This window comes from Pseudophryne corroboree, chromosome 5 (assembly GCF_028390025.1).
Source record: "Pseudophryne corroboree isolate aPseCor3 chromosome 5, aPseCor3.hap2, whole genome shotgun sequence".
In the NCBI taxonomy this organism is placed as follows: Eukaryota; Metazoa; Chordata; class Amphibia; order Anura; family Myobatrachidae; genus Pseudophryne; species Pseudophryne corroboree.
Genome location: NC_086448.1, coordinates 7226752 through 7238830, shown reverse-complemented (window position 1 = coordinate 7238830; position 12079 = coordinate 7226752). Strand labels below are relative to the sequence as shown.

Sequence of the window (12079 nt, the reverse complement as noted above, 5' to 3'; positions counted from 1 at the left end):
GAGAAGATGGCCTCCTGTGATCCCCTGCTGAGGCTGTGAGGTATTACTTACACACCTGTCCCACCCACAAGTAATATGCTACTTTCCCAAAAGATCACTTTACAGGTGATTATTCTGATGACAGCCATTTTGTGGCCAGTGAGAGCCTCCTCTAATTTGGCCATTTTAAAAGAGGGGCCCAGAGTTGATTTCCAAATAAAAGGGAGCAGTTGGAGGGGCGACAGTTGTAGCTGCTGAGAGAGGAGCGCCGGGAGACGCCATCCAGCAGTGTGACGCAGATAAGCAGCTGACAGGAAAAATTCCAAGCAGACTGGCTGAGACTTGTGGTTCCACGCGGAAGTGAGAGCTATACTTACCTTTTGGAGGAGAAGTAGCATGCGGACTCAGCATAGTACATTGGTGAAATGACACCATTTATATGTTCACACTCATCCATTGTTGGGAAACAGACATAGGGGGACTATGTACTAAGCCTTAAAGCATAGATCTGCAAACTCGGTCCTTATTACCCCCACACAGTGCATGTTTTGCAGGTAACCCAGCAGGTGCACAGGTGGATTAATTACTCACAGACACATTTGAAAAGGTCCGCAGGCGGAGTTCATTATTTCACTTGTGATTCTGTGAGGAGACCTGCAAAACATGCACTGTGTGGGGGTAATGAGGACCGAGTTTGCAGACCTATGCCTTAAAGAGAGATAAAGTGGCCAGAGGTAAAGTAACAGCCAATCAGCTCCTAACTGCCATGTTACAGGCTGTGTTTGAATAATGACAGTTAGGAGCTGGTTGGCTGGTTCTTTACCTCCATCCACTTTATCTCTCTCCGAGGCTTAGTACATACTGCACTGCATCCAGTTCCCGTGTCTGCTGCATGTCCGGGTACTGAATAAAAAGTGCATACATGCAGGATTCACTATGACGTTGGTTATGGTCCAGATGTTTAGGACTGACCTGATATCTGGATGATAAGGTGCCCAGAAATGCAGTGGACTGGGTTTGAGGGCAGACACTTTGCCAGTGTGTGAGGTGGCCGTATAACCTGTGTGCCAGGTGACGCCTTTAGCGCACTGTCTGTTGCAGCAGGAAATTTGGGCGCAGCATCGCTGTGATTTCACTGTGTCGGTGACACTAGGTGGGATGTACGGCGCTGCTAACGTAGTGGTGTATGCATTATCCTGATGAGTATGGGGCTGCCGCCGAGTGGTAAACGGTTCGGGTTTTCTGCATGAACATAGAGGAATGAAAGAAAGAAAGAAAGCAAAAAGTTTAATTTGAAAAAATGAAGAAGAAAAAGAAGCTGACAAGAGCGACCCCTGCTGGTTGCAGCCTAGAAAAGCAAAAGCCTACAGCACCTGGTATTCCCAGGCGGTCTCCCATCCAAGTACTAACCAGGCCTGACCCTGCTTAGCTTCCGAGATCAGACGAGATCGGGCGTGTTCAGGGTGGTGTGGCCGTAGGCAGAGACAAGGCTCTCACTTGCTCCTTTTCTACTTGTCACCAGCAGCCTGGATCCACCTCCCCAGCCCAGCTGCACGTTGCTTGTTACTCAGCTCCAGACTCTGCCTGCATCACAGCACAAGGCTCCCTCTCTCTTCCCCTATCATCCGGCCACATCTTACTGCTGCTGCAGCCTCTGGAACCTTCCTCATACTTGCCTACCTGACCCGGCCTCTCCATGAGGGAGAAAATGCTCTGTTCCTGGACTTTCCTGGTAATGTATGATTGCCATCACCTGTGGTGAGCTAGTTAATTGATAAGAAAGGTGTTTCACCAAAGGTTACCAGGAAAGTCCAGGAACAGAGCATTTTCTCCCTCATGGTCAGGTAGGCAAGTATGACCTAAGTTCCTATACCCCCTGTATTCCTCCTTATTGCCCCACAATCCTACTGTCACACCCTGGCCTCCGTCTGGCATTCCTGTTACTACGCAGCAGCGTCTCAGACCCTTTCTTATATCTTTACAGATGGCCTCGCCCCTAGCGCCTTACAGCAGCAAGGCCATCACACTAGGGTGGGTAGGTGGGCAGCTTTCCCTGCAGCCTGCCCTCTCCCAGGCCCTTAGCAGCTAAGTGCTTTGTTTCTGGCCTCATTACTTGGGCAGTGGCTGGCGTGGGCCACGTCTGCCACAGAATGGGAAGGGCTACGGAAAGCCTTCTTCAGGACAGCGCTGGTCTCCTTGGTGACTGGGAATGGCGGTTGAAGGCTTGGGCTGCTTTGCACAGAGTCCAGGCCATGGGTGGAGGATTGCTGGGAGCCAGGAACACATTGTGGACTCAGGCAGCTGTCTGGAATTAGCAGTGGCTTGGCACAAGGATTCCTGTGCACCTCAGGACGGTGCTGCTACTGCTGGAACCTTGCAGACGTGGGCCCACACCAGGCATTGGGGCCTAGAGAAGATGGCCTCCTGTGATCCCCTGCTGAGGCTGTGAGGTATTACTTACACACCTGTCCCACCCACAAGTAATATGCTACTTTCCCAAAAGATCACTTTACAGGTGATTATTCTGATGACAGCCATTTTGTGGCCAGTGAGAGCCTCCTCTAATTTGGCCATTTTAAAAGAGGGGCCCAGAGTTGATTTCCAAATAAAAGGGAGCAGTTGGAGGGGCGACAGTTGTAGCTGCTGAGAGAGGAGCGCCGGGAGACGCCATCCAGCAGTGTGACGCAGATAAGCAGCTGACAGGAAAAATTCCAAGCAGACTGGCTGAGACTTGTGGTTCCACGCGGAAGTGAGAGCTATACTTACCTTTTGGAGGAGAAGTAGCATGCGGACTCAGCATAGTACATTGGTGAAATGACACCATTTATATGTTCACACTCATCCATTGTTGGGAAACAGACATAGGGGGACTATGTACTAAGCCTTAAAGCATAGATCTGCAAACTCGGTCCTTATTACCCCCACACAGTGCATGTTTTGCAGGTAACCCAGCAGGTGCACAGGTGGATTAATTACTCACAGACACATTTGAAAAGGTCCGCAGGCGGAGTTCATTATTTCACTTGTGATTCTGTGAGGAGACCTGCAAAACATGCACTGTGTGGGGGTAATGAGGACCGAGTTTGCAGACCTATGCCTTAAAGAGAGATAAAGTGGCCAGAGGTAAAGTAACAGCCAATCAGCTCCTAACTGCCATGTTACAGGCTGTGTTTGAATAATGACAGTTAGGAGCTGGTTGGCTGGTTCTTTACCTCCATCCACTTTATCTCTCTCCGAGGCTTAGTACATACTGCACTGCATCCAGTTCCCGTGTCTGCTGCATGTCCGGGTACTGAATAAAAAGTGCATACATGCAGGATTCACTATGACGTTGGTTATGGTCCAGATGTTTAGGACTGACCTGATATCTGGATGATAAGGTGCCCAGAAATGCAGTGGACTGGGTTTGAGGGCAGACACTTTGCCAGTGTGTGAGGTGGCCGTATAACCTGTGTGCCAGGTGACGCCTTTAGCGCACTGTCTGTTGCAGCAGGAAATTTGGGCGCAGCATCGCTGTGATTTCACTGTGTCGGTGACACTAGGTGGGATGTACGGCGCTGCTAACGTAGTGGTGTATGCATTATCCTGATGAGTATGGGGCTGCCGCCGAGTGGTAAACAGTTCGGGTTTTCTGCATGAACATAGAGGAATGAAAGAAAGACAGAAAAAAGTTTAATTTGAAAAAATGAAGAAGAAAAAGAAGCTGACAAGAGCGACCCCTGCTGGTTGCAGCCTAGAAAAGCAAAAGCCTACAGCACCTGGTATTCCCAGGCGGTCTCCCATCCAAGTACTAACCAGGCCTGACCCTGCTTAGCTTCCGAGATCAGACGAGATCAGGCGTGTTCAGGGTGGTGTGGCCGTAGGCAGAGACAAGGCTCTCACTTGCTCCTTTTCTACTTGTCACCATCAGCCTGGATCCACCTCCCCAGCCCAGCTGCACGTTGCTTGTTACTCAGCTCCAGACTCTGCCTGCATCACAGCACAAGGCTCCCTCTCTCTTCCCCTATCATCCGGCCACATCTTACTGCTGCTGCAGCCTCTGGAACCTTCCTCATACTTGCCTACCTGACCCGGCCTCTCCATGAGGGAGAAAATGCTCTGTTCCTGGACTTTCCTGGTAATGTATGATTGCCATCACCTGTGGTGAGCTAGTTAATTGATAAGAAAGGTGTTTCACCAAAGGTTACCAGGAAAGTCCAGGAACAGAGCATTTTCTCCCTCATGGAGAGGGTCAGGTAGGCAAGTATGACCTAAGTTCCTATACCCCCTGTATTCCTCCTTATTGCCCCACAATCCTACTGTCACACCCTGGCCTCCGTCTGGCATTCCTGTTACTACGCAGCAGCGTCTCAGACCCTTTCTTATATCTTTACAGATGGCCTCGCCCCTAGCGCCTTACAGCAGCAAGGCCATCACACTAGGGTGGGTAGGTGGGCAGCTTTCCCTGCAGCCTGCCCTCTCCCAGGCCCTTAGCAGCTAAGTGCTTTGTTTCTGGCCTCATTACTTGGGCAGTGGCTGGCGTGGGCCACGTCTGCCACAGAATGGGAAGGGCTACGGAAAGCCTTCTTCAGGACAGCGCTGGTCTCCTTGGTGACTGGGAATGGCGGTTGAAGGCTTGGGCTGCTTTGCACAGAGTCCAGGCCATGGGTGGAGGGTTGCTGGGAGCCAGGAACACATTGTGGACTCAGGCAGCTGTCTGGAATTAGCAGTGGCTTTGCACAAGGATTCCTGTGCACCTCAGGACGGTGCTGCTACTGCTGGAACATTGCAGACGTGGGCCCACACCAGGCATTGGGGCCTAGAGAAGATGGCCTCCTGTGATCCCCTGCTGAGGCTGTGAGGTATTACTTACACACCTGTCCCACCCACAAGTAATATGCTACTTTCCCAAAAGATCACTTTACAGGTGATTATTCTGATGACAGCCATTTTGTGGCCAGTGAGAGCCTCCTCTAATTTGGCCATTTTAAAAGAGGGGCCCAGAGTTGATTTCCAAATAAAAGGGAGCAGTTGGAGGGGCGACAGTTGTAGCTGCTGAGAGAGGAGCGCCGGGAGACGCCATCCAGCAGTGTGACGCAGATAAGCAGCTGACAGGAAAAATTCCAAGCAGACTGGCTGAGACTTGTGGTTCCACGCGGAAGTGAGAGCTATACTTACCTTTTGGAGGAGAAGTAGCAGCATGCGGACTCAGCATAGTACATTGGTGAAATGACACCATTTATATGTTCACACTCATCCATTGTTGGGAAACAGACATAGGGGGACTATGTACTAAGCCTTAAAGCATAGATCTGCAAACTCGGTCCTTATTACCCCCACACAGTGCATGTTTTGCAGGTAACCCAGCAGGTGCACAGGTGGATTAATTACTCACAGACACATTTGAAAAGGTCCGCAGGCGGAGTTCATTATTTCACTTGTGATTCTGTGAGGAGACCTGCAAAACATGCACTGTGTGGGGGTAATGAGGACCGAGTTTGCAGACCTATGCCTTAAAGAGAGATAAAGTGGCCAGAGGTAAAGTAACAGCCAATCAGCTCCTAACTGCCATTTTACAGGCTGTGTTTGAATAATGACAGTTAGGAGCTGGTTGGCTGGTTCTTTACCTCCATCCACTTTATCTCTCTCCGAGGCTTAGTACATATTGCACTGCATCCAGTTCCCGTGTCTGCTGCATGTCCGGGTACTGAATAAAAAGTGCATACATGCAGGATTCACTATGACGTTGGTTAGGGTCCAGATGTTTAGGACTGACCTGATATCTGGATGATAAGGTGCCCAGCAATGCAGTGGACTGGGTTTGAGGGCAGACACTTTGCCAGTGTGTGAGGTGGCCGTATAACCTGTGTGCCAGGTGACGCCTTTAGCGCACTGTCTGTTGCAGCAGGAAATTTGGGCGCAGCATCGCTGTGATTTCGCTGTGTCGGTGACACTAGGTGGGATGTACGGCGCTGCTAACGTAGTGGTGTATGCATTATCCTGATGAGTATGGGGCTGCCGCCGAGTGGTAAACGGTTCGGGTTTTCTGCATGAACATAGAGGAATGAAAGAAAGAAAGAAAGAAAAAAGTTTCATTTGAAAAAATGAAGAAGAAAAAGAAGCTGACAAGAGCGACCCCTGCTGGTTGCAGCCTAGAAAAGCAAAAGCCTACAGCACCTGGTATTCCCAGGCGGTCTCCCATCCAAGTACTAACCAGGCCTGACCCTGCTTAGCTTCCGAGATCAGACGAGATCGGGCGTGTTCAGGGTGGTGTGGCCGTAGGCAGAGACAAGGCTCTCACTTGCTCCTTTTCTACTTGTCACCAGCAGCCTGGATCCACCTCCCCAGCCCAGCTGCACGTTGCTTGTTACTCAGCTCCAGACTCTGCCTGCATCACAGCACAAGGCTCCCTCTCTCTTCCCCTATCATCCGGCCACATCTTACTGCTGCTGCTGCAGCCTCTGGAACCTTCCTCATACTTGCCTACCTGACCCGGCCTCTCCATGAGGGAGAAAATGCTCTGTTCCTGGACTTTCCTGGTAATGTATGATTGCCATCACCTGTGGTGAGCTAGTTAATTGATAAGAAAGGTGTTTCACCAAAGGTTACCAGGAAAGTCCAGGAACAGAGCATTTTCTCCCTCATGGAGAGGGTCAGGTAGGCAAGTATGACCTAAGTTCCTATACCCCCTGTATTCCTCCTTATTGCCCCACAATCCTACTGTCACACCCTGGCCTCCGTCTGGCATTCCTGTTACTACGCAGCAGCGTCTCAGACCCTTTCTTATATCTTTACAGATGGCCTCGCCCCTAGCGCCTTACAGCAGCAAGGCCATCACACTAGGGTGGGTAGGTGGGCAGCTTTCCCTGCAGCCTGCCCTCTCCCAGGCCCTTAGCAGCTAAGTGCTTTGTTTCTGGCCTCATTACTTGGGCAGTGGCTGGCGTGGGCCACGTCTGCCACAGAATGGGAAGGGCTACGGAAAGCCTTCTTCAGGACAGCGCTGGTCTCCTTGGTGACTGGGAATGGCGGTTGAAGGCTTGGGCTGCTTTGCACAGAGTCCAGGCCATGGGTGGAGGATTGCTGGGAGCCAGGAACACATTGTGGACTCAGGCAGCTGTCTGGAATTAGCAGTGGCTTGGCACAAGGATTCCTGTGCACCTCAGGACGGTGCTGCTACTGCTGGAACCTTGCAGACGTGGGCCCACACCAGGCATTGGGGCCTAGAGAAGATGGCCTCCTGTGATCCCCTGCTGAGGCTGTGAGGTATTACTTACACACCTGTCCCACCCACAAGTAATATGCTACTTTCCCAAAAGATCACTTTACAGGTGATTATTCTGATGACAGCCATTTTGTGGCCAGTGAGAGCCTCCTCTAATTTGGCCATTTTAAAAGAGGGGCCCAGAGTTGATTTCCAAATAAAAGGGAGCAGTTGGAGGGGCGACAGTTGTAGCTGCTGAGAGAGGAGCGCCGGGAGACGCCATCCAGCAGTGTGACGCAGATAAGCAGCTGACAGGAAAAATTCCAAGCAGACTGGCTGAGACTTGTGGTTCCACGCGGAAGTGAGAGCTATACTTACCTTTTGGAGGAGAAGTAGCATGCGGACTCAGCATAGTACATTGGTGAAATGACACCATTTATATGTTCACACTCATCCATTGTTGGGAAACAGACATAGGGGGACTATGTACTAAGCCTTAAAGCATAGATCTGCAAACTCGGTCCTTATTACCCCCACACAGTGCATGTTTTGCAGGTAACCCAGCAGGTGCACAGGTGGATTAATTACTCACAGACACATTTGAAAAGGTCCGCAGGCGGAGTTCATTATTTCACTTGTGATTCTGTGAGGAGACCTGCAAAACATGCACTGTGTGGGGGTAATGAGGACCGAGTTTGCAGACCTATGCCTTAAAGAGAGATAAAGTGGCCAGAGGTAAAGTAACAGCCAATCAGCTCCTAACTGCCATGTTACAGGCTGTGTTTGAATAATGACAGTTAGGAGCTGGTTGGCTGGTTCTTTACCTCCATCCACTTTATCTCTCTCCGAGGCTTAGTACATACTGCACTGCATCCAGTTCCCGTGTCTGCTGCATGTCCGGGTACTGAATAAAAAGTGCATACATGCAGGATTCACTATGACGTTGGTTATGGTCCAGATGTTTAGGACTGACCTGATATCTGGATGATAAGGTGCCCAGAAATGCAGTGGACTGGGTTTGAGGGCAGACAATTTGCCAGTGTGTGAGGTGGCCGTATAACATGTGTGCCAGGTGACGCCTTTAGCGCACTGTCTGTTGCAGCAGGAAATTTGGGCGCAGCATCGCTGTGATTTCACTGTGTCGGTGACACTAGGTGGGATGTACGGCGCTGCTAACGTAGTGGTGTATGCATTATCCTGATGAGTATGGGGCTGCCGCCGAGTGGTAAACGGTTCGGGTTTTCTGCATGAACATAGAGGAATGAAAGAAAGAAAGAAAGCAAAAAGTTTAATTTGAAAAAATGAAGAAGAAAAAGAAGCTGACAAGAGCGACCCCTGCTGGTTGCAGCCTAGAAAAGCAAAAGCCTACAGCACCTGGTATTCCCAGGCGGTCTCCCATCCAAGTACTAACCAGGACTGACCCTGCTTAGCTTCCGAGATCAGACGAGATCGGGCGTGTTCAGGGTGGTGTGGCCGTAGGCAGAGACAAGGCTCTCACTTGCTCCTTTTCTACTTGTCACCAGCAGCCTGGATCCACCTCCCCAGCCCAGCTGCACGTTGCTTGTTACTCAGCTCCAGACTCTGCCTGCATCACAGCACAAGGCTCCCTCTCTCTTCCCCTATCATCCGGCCACATCTTACTGCTGCTGCAGCCTCTGGAACCTTCCTCATACTTGCCTACCTGACCCGGCCTCTCCATGAGGGAGAAAATGCTCTGTTCCTGGACTTTCCTGGTAATGTATGTTTGCCATCACCTGTGGTGAGCTAGTTAATTGATAAGAAAGGTGTTTCACCAAAGGTTACCAGGAAAGTCCAGGAACAGAGCATTTTCTCCCTCATGGTCAGGTAGGCAAGTATGACCTAAGTTCCTATACCCCCTGTATTCCTCCTTATTGCCCCACAATCCTACTGTCACACCCTGGCCTCCGTCTGGCATTCCTGTTACTACGCAGCAGCGTCTCAGACCCTTTCTTATATCTTTACAGATGGCCTCGCCCCTAGCGCCTTACAGCAGCAAGGCCATCACACTAGGGTGGGTAGGTGGGCAGCTTTCCCTGCAGCCTGCCCTCTCCCAGGCCCTTAGCAGCTAAGTGCTTTGTTTCTGGCCTCATTACTTGGGCAGTGGCTGGCGTGGGCCACGTCTGCCACAGAATGGGAAGGGCTACGGAAAGCCTTCTTCAGGACAGCGCTGGTCTCCTTGGTGACTGGGAATGGCGGTTGAAGGCTTGGGCTGCTTTGCACAGAGTCCAGGCCATGGGTGGAGGATTGCTGGGAGCCAGGAACACATTGTGGACTCAGGCAGCTGTCTGGAATTAGCAGTGGCTTGGCACAAGGATTCCTGTGCACCTCAGGACGGTGCTGCTACTGCTGGAACCTTGCAGACGTGGGCCCACACCAGGCATTGGGGCCTAGAGAAGATGGCCTCCTGTGATCCCCTGCTGAGGCTGTGAGGTATTACTTACACACCTGTCCCACCCACAAGTAATATGCTACTTTCCCAAAAGATCACTTTACAGGTGATTATTCTGATGACAGCCATTTTGTGGCCAGTGAGAGCCTCCTCTAATTTGGCCATTTTAAAAGAGGGGCCCAGAGTTGATTTCCAAATAAAAGGGAGCAGTTGGAGGGGCGACAGTTGTAGCTGCTGAGAGAGGAGCGCCGGGAGACGCCATCCAGCAGTGTGACGCAGATAAGCAGCTGACAGGAAAAATTCCAAGCAGACTGGCTGAGACTTGTGGTTCCACGCGGAAGTGAGAGCTATACTTACCTTTTGGAGGAGAAGTAGCATGCGGACTCAGCATAGTACATTGGTGAAATGACACCATTTATATGTTCACACTCATCCATTGTTGGGAAACAGACATAGGGGGACTATGTACTAAGCCTTAAAGCATAGATCTGCAAACTCGGTCCTTATTACCCCCACACAGTGCATGTTTTGCAGGTAACCCAGCAGGTGCACAGGTGGATTAATTACTCACAGACACATTTGAAAAGGTCCGCAGGCGGAGTTCATTATTTCACTTGTGATTCTGTGAGGAGACCTGCAAAACATGCACTGTGTGGGGGTAATGAGGACCGAGTTTGCAGACCTATGCCTTAAAGAGAGATAAAGTGGCCAGAGGTAAAGTAACAGCCAATCAGCTCCTAACTGCCATGTTACAGGCTGTGTTTGAATAATGACAGTTAGGAGCTGGTTGGCTGGTTCTTTACCTCCATCCACTTTATCTCTCTCCGAGGCTTAGTACATACTGCACTGCATCCAGTTCCCGTGTCTGCTGCATGTCCGGGTACTGAATAAAAAGTGCATACATGCAGGATTCACTATGACGTTGGTTATGGTCCAGATGTTTAGGACTGACCTGATATCTGGATGATAAGGTGCCCAGAAATGCAGTGGACTGGGTTTGAGGGCAGACAATTTGCCAGTGTGTGAGGTGGCCGTATAACATGTGTGCCAGGTGACGCCTTTAGCGCACTGTCTGTTGCAGCAGGAAATTTGGGCGCAGCATCGCTGTGATTTCACTGTGTCGGTGACACTAGGTGGGATGTACGGCGCTGCTAACGTAGTGGTGTATGCATTATCCTGATGAGTATGGGGCTGCCGCCGAGTGGTAAACGGTTCGGGTTTTCTGCATGAACATAGAGGAATGAAAGAAAGAAAGAAAGCAAAAAGTTTAATTTGAAAAAATGAAGAAGAAAAAGAAGCTGACAAGAGCGACCCCTGCTGGTTGCAGCCTAGAAAAGCAAAAGCCTACAGCACCTGGTATTCCCAGGCGGTCTCCCATCCAAGTACTAACCAGGCCTGACCCTGCTTAGCTTCCGAGATCAGACGAGATCGGGCGTGTTCAGGGTGGTGTGGCCGTAGGCAGAGACAAGGCTCTCACTTGCTCCTTTTCTACTTGTCACCAGCAGCCTGGATCCACCTCCCCAGCCCAGCTGCACGTTGCTTGTTACTCAGCTCCAGACTCTGCCTGCATCACAGCACAAGGCTCCCTCTCTCTTCCCCTATCATCCGGCCACATCTTACTGCTGCTGCAGCCTCTGGAACCTTCCTCATACTTGCCTACCTGACCCGGCCTCTCCATGAGGGAGAAAATGCTCTGTTCCTGGACTTTCCTGGTAATGTATGATTGCCATCACCTGTGGTGAGCTAGTTAATTGATAAGAAAGGTGTTTCACCAAAGGTTACCAGGAAAGTCCAGGAACAGAGCATTTTCTCCCTCATGGTCAGGTAGGCAAGTATGACCTAAGTTCCTATACCCCCTGTATTCCTCCTTATTGCCCCACAATCCTACTGTCACACCCTGGCCTCCGTCTGGCATTCCTGTTACTACGCAGCAGCGTCTCAGACCCTTTCTTATATCTTTACAGATGGCCTCGCCCCTAGCGCCTTACAGCAGCAAGGCCATCACACTAGGGTGGGTAGGTGGGCAGCTTTCCCTGCAGCCTGCCCTCTCCCAGGCCCTTAGCAGCTAAGTGCTTTGTTTCTGGCCTCATTACTTGGGCAGTGGCTGGCGTGGGCCACGTCTGCCACAGAATGGGAAGGGCTACGGAAAGCCTTCTTCAGGACAGCGCTGGTCTCCTTGGTGACTGGGAATGGCGGTTGAAGGCTTGGGCTGCTTTGCACAGAGTCCAGGCCATGGGTGGAGGATTGCTGGGAGCCAGGAACACATTGTGGACTCAGGCAGCTGTCTGGAATTAGCAGTGGCTTGGCACAAGGATTCCTGTGCACCTCAGGACGGTGCTGCTACTGCTGGAACCTTGCAGACGTGGGCCCACACCAGGCATTGGGGCCTAGAGAAGATGGCCTCCTGTGATCCCCTGCTGAGGCTGTGAGGTATTACTTACACACCTGTCCCACCCACAAGTAATATGCTACTTTCCCAAAAGATCACTTTACAGGTGATTATTCTGATG

General features: G+C 50.9%; 5 non-coding genes across 5 annotated transcripts; all 5 read right to left on the bottom strand.

Annotated features, from left to right (window-relative positions):
- Positions 1 to 1340: 1340 nt before the first annotated feature.
- On the bottom strand, positions 1341 to 1459 carry LOC134931475 (5S ribosomal RNA). Its single transcript, XR_010179150.1, has one exon. It is a non-coding gene; the product is annotated as a 5S ribosomal RNA (ribosomal RNA).
- Positions 1460 to 3725: 2266 nt separating this feature from the next.
- LOC134931603 (5S ribosomal RNA) lies at positions 3726 to 3844 on the bottom strand. The gene has a single exon (XR_010179163.1). It is a non-coding gene; the product is annotated as a 5S ribosomal RNA (ribosomal RNA).
- A 2279-nt stretch (positions 3845 to 6123) lies between these two features.
- On the bottom strand, positions 6124 to 6242 carry LOC134931464 (5S ribosomal RNA). The gene has a single exon (XR_010179149.1). It is a non-coding gene; the product is annotated as a 5S ribosomal RNA (ribosomal RNA).
- A 2279-nt stretch (positions 6243 to 8521) lies between these two features.
- LOC134931637 (5S ribosomal RNA) lies at positions 8522 to 8640 on the bottom strand. The gene has a single exon (XR_010179166.1). It is a non-coding gene; the product is annotated as a 5S ribosomal RNA (ribosomal RNA).
- Positions 8641 to 10910: 2270 nt separating this feature from the next.
- On the bottom strand, positions 10911 to 11029 carry LOC134931453 (5S ribosomal RNA). The gene has a single exon (XR_010179148.1). It is a non-coding gene; the product is annotated as a 5S ribosomal RNA (ribosomal RNA).
- Positions 11030 to 12079: the final 1050 nt, after the last annotated feature.